This window comes from Kogia breviceps, chromosome 2 (genome assembly GCF_026419965.1).
Source record: "Kogia breviceps isolate mKogBre1 chromosome 2, mKogBre1 haplotype 1, whole genome shotgun sequence".
NCBI lineage: Eukaryota > Metazoa > Chordata > Mammalia > Artiodactyla > Physeteridae > Kogia > Kogia breviceps.
In genome coordinates, this window is record NC_081311.1 from 152,948,519 (window position 1) to 152,961,152 (window position 12,634).

Consider the following 12,634-nt stretch of genomic DNA (forward strand, 5'->3'; position numbering starts at 1 on the left):
TCCAGAAAGTGGGCACAGAGGGAACTTACCTCAATATAGTAAAGGCCATATATGACAAACCCACAGCTAACATCATACTCAATGGTGATAGGCTGAAAGTATTTCCTCTAAGATCAAGAACAAGACAAGGATGTCCACTCTCACCACTTTTATTCAACACAGTTTTGAAAATCCTAGGCACAGCAATCAGAGAAGAAAAAGAACTAAAAGGAATCCAAATTGGAAAAGAAGAAGCAAAACTGTCACTGTTTGCAGGTGACAGATATTACACATAGAAAATCCTAAAGACCCTAACAGAAAACTACTAGAACTCAATGAATTCAATACAGTTGCAGGATACAAAATTAATACACAGGACTTTCCTTGTGGCACAGTGGTTAAGAATCTGCCTGCCAATGCAGGGGACATGGGTTCAAGCCCTGATCCAGGAAGATCCCACATGCCACAGAACAACTAAGCCTGTGCACCACAACTACTGAGCTTGCACTCTAGATCCCACGAGCCACAACTACTGAGCCCATGTGCCACAACAACTGAAGGCCACTTGCCTAGAGCCCATGCTCTGCAACAAAGAGAAGCTACCGCAATGAGAAGCCCAGGCACTGCAACAAAGAGTAACCCCTGCTTGCCACAAATAGAGAAAGCCCATGCGCAGCAACGAAGACCCAATGCAGCCAAAAACAAATTTAAAAAAGAAATTAATACACAGAAACCTGTTGCATTTCTATAAACTAACAATGAAAGATCAGAAAGAGAAATAAAGGAAACAATCCCATCTATGATTTCATAAAAAATAATAAAATACCTAAGAATAAAACTAAGGAGGCAAAAAACTGTACCCCAAAACCTATAAGATGCTGATGAAAGAAATCAAAGAGAACACAAACAGAAAGATATACTGTGTTCTTGGATTGGAAGAATCAACATCATCAAAGTGACTGTACTACCCCAGGCAATCTACAGATTCAATGCAATCCCTATAAAATTACCAATGGCATTTTACACAGAACTTGAACAAAACATTTTAAAGTTTGTATGGAAACATAAAAGACCCCAAATAGCCAAAGCAATCTCGAGAAAGAAAAACAGAGCTGGAGGAATCAGGTTCCCTGACTTCAGACTATACTACAAAGCTACAGTAATCCGGACAGTATGGTACTGGAACAAAAACAGACATATAGATCAATGGAACATAATAGGTAGCCCAGAAATAAACCCACACACCTATGTACAATTAGCCTATGACAAAGGAGGCAAGAATATACAATGGAGAAAAGACAGTCTCTTCAATAAGTGGTCCTGGGAAAACTGGACAGCTATATGTAAAAGAATGAAATTAGAACATTCTCTTACATCATACACAAAAATAAACCCCCAATGGATTAAAGACCTAAATATAAAACAGAATACTATAAATCCCCTAGAGGAAAACATAGGCAGACAGAACACTCTTTGACATAAATCACAGGAATATCTTTGAAACTATCTCCTAGAATAATGGAAATTAAAAACAAAAATAAACAAATGGGAACTAATTAAACTTAAAATCATTTGCAGAGCAAAGGAAACCAGAGACAGAATGAAAAGACAACCCACAGAATGGGAGAAAATATTTGTAAATTAAACAACAAATGAGGAATGAATCTCAAATATACAAACAGCTCATGCAGCTCAATATCAAAAAAAACAAACAAACCAATCAAAAAATGGTCAGAAGATCTAAAAAGACATTTCTCAGAGATGTATAGATGGCCAAAAGGCACATGCAAAGATGCTCAACATGACTAATTCTTAGAGAAATGCAAATCAAAGCTACAATGAGGTATCACCTCACACCAATCAAAATGGCCATGTTCAAAATGTCTACAAATAATAAAGCTGGAGAGGGTTTGGAGAAAAAGGAACCTCCTACACTATATAAATCAGTGTTTAATTTTGTCAAAAGCTTTTTCTGCATCTATTGAGATGATCATATGATTTTTATCTTTAGTTTGATAATATCTTGTATCACATTGATTGATTTGTGTATATTGAAGAATCCTTGCATTACTGGGATAAACCCCACTTGATTACAGTGTATGACCCTTTTAATGTGCTGTCAGATTCTGTTTTCTAGTATCTTGCTGATGATTTTTGCATCTATGTTCATCAGTGATATTGGCCTGTGGTTTTCTTTGTGACATCATTGTCTGGTTTTGGTATCAAGGTGATGGTGGCCTTGTAGAATGAGTTTGGGAGTGTTCCTCCATCTGCTATATTTTGGAAGAGTTTGAGGACAGGTGTTAGCTCTTCTCTAAATGTTGGATAGAATTCACTTGTGAAGCCATCTGGTCCTGGGCTTTTGTTTGTTGGAAGATTTTTAATCACAGTTTCAATTTCAGTGCTTGTGATTGGTCTGTTCATATTTTCTATTTCTTCCTGATTCATTCTTGGCAGGTTCTGCATTTCTAAGAATTTGTCCATTTCTTCCAGGTTGTCCATTTTATTGGGATACAGTTTCTTGTAGTAATCTCTCATGATCCTTTGTATTTCTGTAGTGCCAGTTGTTACTTCACCTTTTTCATTTCTAATTCTATTGAATTGAGTTATTTTCCCTTTTTTTTTTTTTTTTTGATGAGTCTGGCTAATGGTTTATCAATTTTGTTAATCTTCTCAAAGAACCACCTTTTAGTTTTACTGATCTTTGCTATTGTTTCCTTCATTTCTTTTTCATTTATTTCTGATCTGATCTTTATGATTTCTTTCATTCTGCTTTCTTTTTAGAACTGCTTTTGCTGCATCCCATAGGATTTCGGTCATTGTATTTTGTCATTTGTTTCTAGGTATTTTTTTAATTTCTTCTTTGATTTCTTCAATGATCACTTGGTTATTTAGTAATGTATGGTTTAGCCTCCATGTGCTTGTATTTGTTACAGATTTTTTCCTGTAATTGATATCTAGTCTCATAATGTTGTGGTCAGAAGAGATTCTTGATATGATCTCAATTTTCTTAAATTTACCAAGGCTTGATTTGTGACCCAAAAATATGATTTATCCTGGAGAATGTTCCATGAGCACTTGAGAAGAAAGTGTATTCTGTTGTTTTTGGATGGAATGTCCTATAATATCAATTAAGTCCATCTTGTTTGATGTATCATTTAAAGCTTGTGTTTCCTCATTTATTTTCATTTTGGATGACTGTCCATTGGTGAAAGTGGGGTGTTAAAGTCCCTTATTATTGTGTTACTGTCAATTTCCCCTTTTCTGTCTGTTAGCATTTGCCTTATGTATTGAGGTGCTCCTTTGTTGGGTTCATAAATATTTACAATTGTTACATATTCTTCTTGGATTGATCCCTTGATCATTATGTAGTATCCTTCTTTGTCTTTTGTAATAGTCTTTATTTTAAAGTCTATTTTGTCTGATACGAGAATTGCTACTCCAGCTTTCTTTTGATTTCCATTTGCACAGAATATCTTTTTCCATCCCCTCACTTTCAGTCTGTATGTGTCCCTAGGTCTGAAGTGGGCCTCTTGTAGACAGCATATATACAGGTCTTGTTTTTGTATCCATTCAGCCAGTCTATGTCTTTTGGTTGGAACATTTAATCCATTCATGTTTAAGGTAATTATAGATATGTATGTTCCTATTACCATTTTCTTAATTGTTTGGGTTTTGTTACTATAGGTCTTTTCCTTCTCTTGTGTTTCCTGCCCAGAGAAGTTCCTTTAGCATTTGCTGAAAGCTGGTTTGGTGGTGCTGAATTCTCTTAGCTTGGTTGTCTGTAAAGGTTTTAATTTCTCCATCAATCTGAATGAGGTCTTTGCTGGGTAGAGTAATCTTGGTTGTAGGTTTTTCCCTTTCATCACTTTAAATGTGTCCTGCCACTCTCTCTGGCTTGCAGAGTTTCTGCTGAAAGATCAGCTGTTAACCTTATGGAGAGTCCCTTGTGTGTTATTTTTCCCTTCCTGCTTTTAATATGTTTTCTTTGTATTTAATTTCTGATAGTTTGATTAATATGTGTCTTGGCATGTTTCTCCTTGGATTTATCCTGTATGGGACCCTCTGTGCTTTTTGGACTTGATTGACTATTTTCTTTCCCATATTAGGGAAATTTTCAACTATAATCTCTTCAAATATTTTCTCAGTCCCTTTCTTTTTCTCTTCTTCTTCTGGGACCCCTATAATTCGAATGTTGGTGCATTTAATGTTGTCCCAGGGGTCTCTGAGACTGTCCTCTGAAAAGCTCTGGGTGGTTGACACCTGTGCAGGTGGATGTGAGGGGGAGCCTCTCCTCTTCATTCTAATCCCCCTATCCCACCCCTTGGCTCTAGTCTTGAATTTTTCCTTGTCTGTCTCCTAACCTCTTAGACGCCCATAGCACAGAGAAGGGACATGAGACCAAAGGTACCCTCTGGAGGGCAAAACACCCCAGGTATACATAAAAGCCCAAAGTGGGAGCACCTCTGAGGTTGCCCGGACAATTAATCATGTGAACACAGCAAAACTTCTTTTCTATAGATACAATTGCTACTTCTACTTTTACTATCATTTTTGAAAAATCTCCCCATTCCAACTTAATAAAAATATTCATGTGTATTTTATTTTGCAACTAATATTTATTCATTCAAAGTACATTAACATCTTAACAAATCTAGAATGTGATTTTGGTGTGGTATTTGAGAAGCAGCTAAGTACTTTTTTCTAAATATATAACCAGTATTTCAAACACTATTTTTTGAATAATCACAATATCTCCGCTGATTTCAAATGACATTCTTATCATATATTAATATGGCACATTTCATTATTTGCAAGTTTGTAATTATTTGTTTGCCTTTTATCTTGTCAGAATAATACAGAATTAATCACTGATTTTTATTAAATATTTTACTGCGATACTTTCTGCCATTTTTTCTTTTTCCTTTATTTTAAATAACTAAATATGAATAAATGGTAAGTGGCACATTTCAACTAGAGGCGTATATAATGAAAAATTAAAGACATGTATTTGAATTGTGCTTTTTATACCACTTTTTCCCATGGAATGCATTCTGACTTGTACTCTGTTTTACCCAATAGTCATGTTGGTACACCAATGTGTACTATTTGTGTTAGATTTTTTCATGGTATATTTATTACCATCTCTTTCCCCACACTTCTGCATTATTTTATTTTGGGTGGATTACCCCTAAAGAGTATGTAGTTAATCTTTATTTTCTGTTACTAATTCAAAGTTTGTTTTTCAAAGAAATGTGGTTTTCTAAATGATTTAAAAATCAACTTTAAATAATATTTTAGTAGTTACACTAACCTACATCACATTCTATAATTTAGGAAAAGTCACCTTATTTCTGTTTGAAAGTTGTGACATCATTTTATCCTGTCTCCCAGCCCTTCTCTTTATCTTCTCAATATTTCCAAGAAAAGTGACAGCTATTCAGAGATTTCATCTTCAATTTCTTTCTCACCATTTTTGAATGGATGTCATCCAGGCCAAGAGATTTGCATTTTTATAGAGCAACTAAGTGTTCTCTAAAAATATCCTTTTAAAAACCTTCTCTTCTATCTTAGACTTCATATCACTTTTACCAATGTAGAGTCTGCCTTTTATTGTCTGGGTGGCCATCCATCTGGCCAGAAAAAGCTAAAACCTGGAGTAAGTTTTTACTCATACATTAACAATAAATCATTATCTTAAAGTAACCTGGGCTTTCTTTTCAGTATTTTTTGTTTCATAGTAAATATAATTTAAAAGATGATTTTATGACCACTTAATATTTTCTCACAAGGATCATTTCATACTAATTTTGCTTTAAAAATCTATCTTTACAAGTTCATGTCAATTTGTTATAATTACATTATCTTGTTCTGTATTCTTTCATAGATTTAATTTCAATAACTGAACTCTTCAGATACCCTAATTTCTCCTCTCTTAGATCATTTGTAACTGTATCTTCAGAATTTATTTCTGAAGCAATGCATTATTATGTTTCCTGTTAATGAATCCTATATTATATTACCCTGTAAATGCTAAAACTTCAATGTTTTTGTTATCATTTTCTCATAATTTAAAAAAAAAAACCCTTTCCCTTTTGAAGGGTGTATATTTGACTAGACTCAAGTAACCAGCCTTGACAATAATAAATTCAGAGTTCAAACTGAACCTCTTCCAGGTTTTCTGTCACTGCAACTTCTGTGCCAGTCAGTTACTTCTTATTGGTTGGAATTAAGTACAGAATAGAAATTCCTCTCATCATTCTCTCTGGCGTCTAAGAGATTTAAGTGACAGCAAGACCAGCCAAGTATTTACCAGACCTAGCTTTTAACAGAATGAGTTTTGTTGAAGGTCTGGAAGAGTAAATCTTACCTCTATAATATTGTCAGTTCTTTAAACTGTTTCTTTTCCTTATCTATAATATGAGATAGTGATACTTTCTCTTGCTAGTCCATTTTACATTTTTCAAGAACTAAATCAACAGAAGAATGTTCAACAGAACGATCAACAGAAGCATGTTAAAATAACTTGAAAATCTTGAAAACTCCTCTAAAAATGTGCTGTGGATTTTATTTTATGTGTGCATTTTGAAAATGGCTTTGTTTGGGCCACAAATCCTACAAAATCAGAACTCCCTTAATTTCTTTTACCATGTGGAACACACCTAAATATCAATAGATAGGTTATCAAACTCTTCATTTGCTTTATTATCTATCATATAACTAGACACATAATTAGACCAATAAATAATTAATTGATCAATACACTGAATTAATATGAATAATTCAGTCAGGATTTAACTGCTACTCTATTTGGTAGGAACAATAAATATCCTCAAAGATGTCCACCTCTTAATACCCTGGAACTGTGAATATGTTAGGCTACATGGCAAAGGGGAATTCAGGCAGAGCAAATCAAGGCTGTTTATCAGCAGACCTTAAAATAAGGAAATTACCCTGAATTACCCAGGTGGACCCAGTGTAATCACAATGGTCCTTAAAAGTGGAAGAAGGAGGTAGATGGAAGAGTTAGTCACAATGATTCAATGCGAGTGCAACCAGTTGGAGGAAGCTGATTGGATTGAGGAACGTTGCCATTAGAGCATATGAGTGGACTGCAAGCTGAAAGGGGACAGGAATTGTAGTCTCTGTTAGAACCTGCAGAAGGAATGCAGCCCTGACACCAACCTGATTTTAGCCCATTGAGACCTATTTCATATTGCTGACCTCCTGAACTGTAGTAAATTTGTGTTGTTTTAAGTCACTACATTTGTTGTCTTTAATTTCAGCTGTCACAAAAAACGGATACAACCTATATTAGTTTGTATTATTAGCCCCATAACAAAATTATTGCTTATGCAAGTTGCTATCCATTCAAAAATTGAACATTCAAAGTAAGAAACTTTAAGATTTCTCTATAATTTCATTAAGTGATTCTCTAAAGCACATTTTTTATGACTATTACTACTAACAAACTAGGGACTTTTAAAACAAGTTGGATAAAATCATAAAATTAAAGTAACCAACACAAAATATTGTCTTCAAAATTATATGCATCTAAGAATGCACAAGTGTGTGCAGACACACACAAAAGCACATGTCCCTAGCAAAAATAAGGTGGTTTCATGAAAGAAAATATTTGGCTATATATTACATAGATACAGAATTGCATGGTGTGTGAACTTAGTAAAATCAGATCAGCTTTCTTTAAAAAAGAAAATACATATTTGTAGAAGAAATACTTCATTATTTAATCAATCTGTAGTTTGTTATTTATATGTTCTTAATCTCTCCAATCATACTGAAGTTTAGAAGTTATTAAATCATTTCAGAGCACTTAAGTTTTGATGCATCTTTTGTGAATTGAATAATGTCAATTTTTCTCAGTATATCATAAACTCAATGGAAGCAGGGTTCGTGCATGTTTATTTTCATTATTTTATCTCTAGAGCCCAGGCTTTTTGGTAGAGTAGGCATCAATGAATATTTGCTTAATGAAAGGTTTTTGTTGTAGAATGAGGTTTCAGTATTATTAAGGTCTTTCATTTTCTGAATGTTCTGGATAGTAAAACTTCTATCTTATTAAAAAAAAAAAAAAAAAAAAAAACCACTGGACTAAGTTGGTTCTATGCCAAATGACAAAGAAGCTAGAGACTAATATTCTGTAGCCTCTCCTGGATGATGTCCAGGAAATACATAGCCATCAAAAGGAGGAAAAAAAGAATCCAAATTTAAATTAGAAATTAAAGACATCAAAATGATTCACTGGATGTCACAGGTTGTCATCTAAAGAACAGATATCTAAGACTCCTAAGACTCTTATGGCATTAGGAACAAGTTCAGCTTCTGGTGGAAACAGTTATTTTAGATAACTATGTTTGGACTACTATAATACCTCTAGACTAAAATATTTTAAATTGATAAAAATATTTGGGGATGTTAGGTTTTTAATGTATTTTCAAGGATGCTATAATTTATAAGTCAGACATAGAAAATTATGGATCAATGCAATTATATTTCCAACAGGACTTTTAAAGTATGGGTTTTTTTTTTAACCATAGAGACATTAAATAAATCCTTCAAAATGCCTATATTCAAATGTGGTTACCCTATAGACAGGAAATGAAAATGGCAGAAAGGCATGCCCACATGGTGTGATTGCACTGTTAACAAGGAAGCTTTTCATTTTGAAGCATCATTACAAAAGCAAAGCCTTTTCTAAATTCCAGGCAATCTATTAAGAAACCAGAGGAACAAAATAACATAGATTTTTAAATGGAAGAAATTATTAATACAAACTAAGTTCCCAAAATATGTTCTCATCTGTTACAATATTTAAATACCTCACATATTTCCAGGATCTAAGTAGTGTTTAATAATGTCAAAGCAGCTTGGGGGAATAGTTCAAGTGAAAGAAAAATCTTAGTTCTGCTTAGCAATACAACCAGCTTATATTTTACACAACTCATTTTTTTGACTAATGTCCTATAAATGTGAATTTTTTTTTTACTGAATTTATACTCAATTATAAATGATAAATGCACACAAACATGCATGGGTATATGTAGTAAAATAACAAAGAATACATATGAAAATAAAAAGGAGGTAGCGCACTTAACCTTGTATTTGCCATAGTAAGAAGGAAATTCAAGACAGGAAAAAAAAATCAAAATGTGCATGTAAAATAGGAGTAGTCTGAGACGTTTGTGCTTATTTTTAAAAAATATAAAATAAGTTATTTAATTTTGAAGAAATTGTAGGTTTACCTACTAATCATGGTGATAAATCTTCAACTGAAATGTGAGGTATCATATTAATGTTTACCATCTTGTGATAATTACTATGATATGGTATACACATAGGTCTAATCTCAGTTCAACAGCTAAACAGGTTTCCAGCCTGAGTATATTACCCCAGTGGCCTTATATGTGCAATGAGGATAACTCCTACCCTGTGAATTTTTGGTAGAGATTTGAGATGTGTAAACTGGTTCAGATGGTATATGGTAGGTAGCAGAATCATAACATATGTAAAATAGAAAGACACTTTATTGGTTAAATGTTACTCACTCGAAATTGAAGAATATCATTTCTATAATCAATAAGGATTTTATGGTTACATAATGAAGAGATTTCTTTATTGAATAGAAAGGATCTTAAACACCCACACACAGGCACATACACATTCTAAACTGGTTTCATTTCAAGGGGCACCAGGCTTAGCAGCACTAGAGTGAAAATCATCCAATGGCCATAAAAGTTTAAAGTTGATTTTTGGTGATCTACTTAGTAAACATAAAATGGGCCATTGATTTTGTTGATTTTTTTTTTCTTTTAGGGAAAAAATTCAAATAACTAAGATTTTCCAGCTCTAACAGCCATGGCAAATATTTCAATAGAAAATGGCCTTTCTATAATAGTGGAATAAAATAATATTCTTTTTGTATCCCTAGAGCAATAAACTTTACTCACATGCTCTTGGCCTAAACTCATTTTGAGAATTACTTCATTGTTCAAGAGCAACATTTTGCTTTTTAACTGTCATGATTACTGAGGGTTTTGTTATTCAAATACGAAATACATTTTTTAAAAATACAAGAGGTTTGGTGATTGCTTCATATAAATTCCATTATATGAAAATCATTACCTTTATCTTTAGGTCTCTTGGGATTTTAGCATAAACTTGCTATATCATATTGCAGTCCATTTTTAGAAAATATTACTCTCTTTTAGTTTATGGTCCATTGCAGTTCAGAAAGAAAATAAAACTAGAAGTTACAAGCAACACAAAATAAAAAGATTAACTATTGTTTTTGTTTTTCTTTATAGCCTGGGTCATTGTCTATTACACTGGATTCAAGTAACCAAAGTTCTTATTAAGTAGTAATGCTTAGGAATTTTTTGAGAACAGTTTAATGAGTATTCCAAGTATTTGGAGAAGTGTTATTGTCATTCATATTGTTTTTATAGCAATTTTGTTTATAAATTCTAGGCAAATGTGAACATACCTAATACATATCTACATATATGTATTTTTTTAATTTAAAAATTTATGATGTCCTTAACCTTATACACTAAGAATAATATGATTCCTAAGGGTTAAAAAAGATATGTATTATATGTTGATGATGGCTGTATTATTCTTCTTCATAAAAAATACCACAGACTGTGTGGCTTGAACAACAGATATTTATTTATCTATTTTCTCACTGTTCTGGAGGCTAGAATCCCAAGATAAAGATCAGAGTTGTCTTCTGGTGAGTCCTCTCTTCCTGGTTTGTATATTGCCACCTCACTGTGTTATCACATGACTTTTTCTCTGTGCATTCACGGAGAGGCAGGAGAGGCAAAGGGAGAGAGACCTGGTATCTCTTCCTCTTCCTATAAGGATACATGCCCTATTGGATTATGCCCCACCCTTATGACCTGTTTTAATCTTAATTACCTATATAAAGGTCCTATCTCCAAATACAGTCACATTAAGGGTTAGGACTGCAAAATATGAATTTGAGGGGGCACACAGTTCATGCCATAACAATGGTATATATTTTCATTTGTACACTTACTCAATGCATTTATGAAGTATCTGCTGTGAGCCAGGCCCTCTGTTTAGTGCTAGGATACTATGTTAAATAGCACTGACCTCCCAAATAGACCTTACAGTACAGCCAGGAAGACACATATTAAATTGATGAGTGTTAAAAGGGGGCAAATAGTATAAAATGAAAATGTAAATAAGGAGGTCTAACTTGAAGTAAGTTGATGCTTGTGATAATCCCTGCTTTCATAAGTTATGACTCTAGAGGAAATAAAAATGTTTCTTGTACATAAATGTGATATATTTCATATTTTTCAATTTACATATTGTATGTATATATGTTTATCTCTTTGGTTATAATAACAATAATTGAATGGTGAGACATGCAAATATGCATCAGCTCTTTAGTCTAAATGAGAATTTACATTTGCCTAAATGCTCAAGGCACTTTAAATCACATTACACTATTTGATTTTTACAAATATTATGAAGTAGCTGATGTAGGTCATGTTCAAAAGAGATAGGTTCACTTGAATAAAACCTCAGCAAAGGATAATTAAGTGACTTCTGAAGATAAGTGGTGGTGTGATAATGTAAATCTCAAATGATTGACTTAAAATTTAGTTATATATTTGTTGCATCATGCTGATTTTCTTAGTCTAATTTATTTTTTGGGAAACTGAAGAAAAATTGTTAATTTTGATGTTTTAAAAATATATTATCTCATACCTTCCGTAATATTTTTGCACAATTTCTCATTTTGATTAAATTTTTAGGGAAACCATATATGTAAATAAATAAATGTATAGGCAAGTAAATCTGAACTTAACACTAAAGCTAACTTTTTTTTTTTTTTGGCCACACAGTGCAGCTTGTGGGACCTTAGTTCCCCGACCAGGGCTTCAACCCAGGTCCTCTGCAATGGAAGCATGGAGTCCTAACCACTGGACTGCTAGGGAAGTTTCTAATACTAACTTCTAAATAGGTAAGTAATTTTATCACAAACTCATTTGTTATTTCAAGAAGAACTGATCAAATTTCATTCTCATTAGATGTCTAAAATATTCAAAATGACTTATAGGCACTGCTTTTGTTTCAGAGGGTAACTTACCACTAGTGCAGAATTCATACAATTTTTAAAGATATTTAAATAAACTGTGATAAATATTATGATAAACCACGTATATGGACTTAAGTTGATCCGTACAGAATTATACGTTCTTTGAGCAGGTTTGGGAGTTTCATATCTTAGAACATTTATCAAGGAATACTAAAATTTACCTAGGTAAAAAGGAAGTTAAAGATGGAATATTGTTTACAAAGACCCAAGAATGAGGGAAAGCATAAATACTAAAGCAACTGCAGTAAGTGCTATATGGCTTACATACAGAAGATAAAGTGAGAATGATCAGATGGAACAAAGGAGATAATAGCTAACATTTCTTGAGTTCTATGTGCCAAAAGTTTCTTCTAGTCTTGTATGTGGGTTATCTCAGGCATTCCCCCGAACAACCCTACAGACTGTTCAATAAATATTATATGCTCAACAACACATTATAGTTGGTAAGACATGGCTTGACAGCTATATTGCCTACCAGCTATTAGCTGTGCAACTCTAGGG